This window comes from Eptesicus fuscus, chromosome 21 (genome assembly GCF_027574615.1).
Source record: "Eptesicus fuscus isolate TK198812 chromosome 21, DD_ASM_mEF_20220401, whole genome shotgun sequence".
Lineage (NCBI taxonomy): Eukaryota > Metazoa > Chordata > Mammalia > Chiroptera > Vespertilionidae > Eptesicus > Eptesicus fuscus.
Window position 1 is genome coordinate 39087975 of NC_072493.1, and position 3128 is coordinate 39091102.

The following is a 3128-nucleotide window of genomic DNA, read 5'->3' on the forward strand; positions in this document are numbered from 1 at the left end:
GCAACAATAGACAACTAATACAGATCCCTACCTCACACCATACACAAAAGCTAGTTTCTAGGGAGTTAAGATCTAAATTTGAAGCACAACACTCATTTAAATGGAAATATAGGAGAATATCTTAGTAACCTCAGAAGTAGAGAAAGTATTTTTAAGACACAAAAAGAGCAAATTATAGAGGAAGAGACTGGTAAGTTTGACCATAAACAAATCAAGTTAGAGATATGATACAGCATGATGAGAGTGTATACCTAACATATACTATTCTAGAGGTTAGGAAAGGCCTTCTTTTTTAAAATACATTTTTATTGATTTCAGAGAGGAAGGGAGAGGGAGAGATAAAAACATCAATGATGAGAGCAAATCATTGATGGGCTGCCTCCTGCATGCCCCCTACTGGGGATCAAGCCTGCAACCCGGGCATATGCCATTGACGGGAATCAAACCCAGGACCCTTCAGTCCCCAGGCCAACGCTCCATCCACTGAGCCAAACCAGCGAGGGCAGGAGAGGCCTTCTTGAGCAGACAATGTTTTGAGCTGAAACGTGAAAGGTGTGAAGGATGGACTGAGAGATGGTTTGTGCAGGCTCCAGCATAAGGGGTAGAATCAAGCAGGTAAATGGAAATGAGCTGTAGACTACTCAGCAAGATCTGGAGCGGGTGGGGCTGGGTATAGGTAAGGATTCCAGTCCCTCCTCCAAACCTGACAGCATACTTGTGTCCATGTATACATACAGAGCTGTCCGGGAAGAGTTCCTCTGTAGCAACCACACCACCTCAGAGGTTCAAGGGCACAAACTCATTTATCTGGTTCAATCTTACAAGATGAGACTGGTCTGCAACCAAACAATAAGGAGGCGGGGCAGGGGCGGGGAGGGCAGCGCTGATTCAGAGTGGACCCTAGGTCTCCTGACACCCGATGCCTGGCTGCTCCTTGCACATGTCCTGCCGGAGGGTCTTTGCAGTTGCTTTTCCTCTGCCTGGACCAGTTTCCCAGGACCCTTTTCCCAAGGCCCTGCAGAAGGGGAAGTCCCCGGAGATGCCTTCTCCTATGACTCTATCTAATACCTCCACCTGGCCCTGTCACTCTCAGTGTGCAACACTGCCCTGCCCTCTGCTCTCACAGCATTTACCCCTGCCCAACACTGCAACACACACTCACTGTCTCTCCCCAGCAGAACGTCAGCCCAGGAGTGAGGGCTTGTGTCTGTTTTTTCACACTGCAGCCCGTGTCCCACTCACAGTGGGTATGGTAGGCAGAACAAGGGCCTCCCAAAGATATCCACATCCTAATCCCCGGAACCGATGGATATGGAATGTGGCAAAGGAGGCTTAAGGCAGCAGAAGGAATTACGGTTGCTAATTGGCTGACCTTAAAAAAGGAGATTATCCCAGATTATCCGTGTGGGCTCCACATAATCATCCGAGTCTAAATGTGGAAGAATCAGACAAAAGATTCGGGGTCCGAGAGACGATGTGCATGAGAAAGACTTGCCTGGCCTTTGCCTCTGGAAGGGGAACGGAATGTGAACAGCTGCTACAAGCTGGAAAGCCAAGAAACTGTCTCCCCTAGAGCCCCAGAAGGAATGCAGGCCGGCCTACACCGTGATGTGTTAGCCCAGTGAGACCCATTTCTGACTTCAGACCTGGAATAGAAATTTGTGTTGTTTTAAGACACTAAGTTTGTAGTAATTTGTTATAGCAACAAGAGGAAGTAATATAGTGAGTGGTCAGTACATGTATGAATTAATGAAAAATGAATGAGTGGATGCAGAATCTAATACCACCTTCACCTTACAGATGAAAAAGCAAAGGTCAACAAAGAGAAAGGATTAAGATTGGTGGCCCTTGGTTAGTTGATGGGGGAAAGCTGGGAATGGGCTTGGAATGTCCAAGAAAAGATTATCCAGAGGGCAGATCTCATACCCAGATGACCCAGCCCTTTGTGCTGCTCAAACCCCTTCCTGAGCCCAGACCACCAGGAAAAGTCCAAGATTCTCGGCCTGGTGCCGACAGCCGTGCTTCTGCTGCCCTCAGGGATGCAAACGCTTGTGCTGTCCAGGGCAGTGGCCAGAGCACTGAAGTGGGGCCAGTGTGAGGAAGTGAATTTTTCCTTTCATTTCACTGTAATTTTTTTTTTAATCCTCATCCAAGGATATTTTTTCCCATTGACTTTTAGAGAGAGTAGGAAGAGGGGACAGAGAAACATCAATATGAGAGACACATCGATCGGTTGCCTCCTGCACGTGCCTGGACTGAGGCAGGGATGAATCTGCAATCAAGGTACATGCCCTGACCGGGAATTGAACCCAAAACACCTCTGTCCAAGGGTCGATGCTCTAACCACTGAGCACAGGCCAGGGCTCATTTCATTGTAATTTAAAGAGCCACCTGTGTCCTTTGGCTACCACATTGGACACTGCGGCTGCAAGGACTGTGCCCACCTTTCTAGCCAGATCCGCCCCTACAGCCTCTTCACCAAGGGTGGCAATGCTCTTTCAGCTCCACCCAGACACCAGGCTAGCAGCTCCCACTTTGTCCATGCATGGCCCCTGCCTAGAACGACACCCCATCTTCTGTCCCGATTATCTAAACACCAGCTCAGCTCCGACCTCAAGTGTATGGAGCCTTGAAGGGGGTTCAGGATTTGGGTGGACTGATTAAAATGCCCATTCCCCCATTCTCCCTCCCACATGAGGTGATATGAAACCATGCTGTGAATTACAGAGCGACTCCTGAAAACCCCGTGGAAAGGGAGAGATGCCTGGCAGGGGAGCTGAGACTTCAGAGAGCATCCAGACCTCCAGCCCAGGACCCACAGAGGGACAACCAAGACCCAGGCACACCCTGACCCCCGAGAGTCAGAACCAGCTGAGTGTCATTCCCAGTTCCCTGGCGCCTGCTCCCACAGGGCCGAGGGGCCAGAGAGAAGTGACCAACAGCTCCTTCCCTACCAGAGCCCTCAGAGAGAGCCCCTCACTCTCTCCAGGACCCCAGGCCAGGAGTCTCAGGCAGCTCAGAGACCTGCCTCTCAGAGGGGAAGCAAAAACCAAACAGAAGACGCAGCTGGGAGCCTCCTAGGATTTCTGGGAAACTCCTGAGGGAGAGAGGCAGTGGCTCCAAGCCAA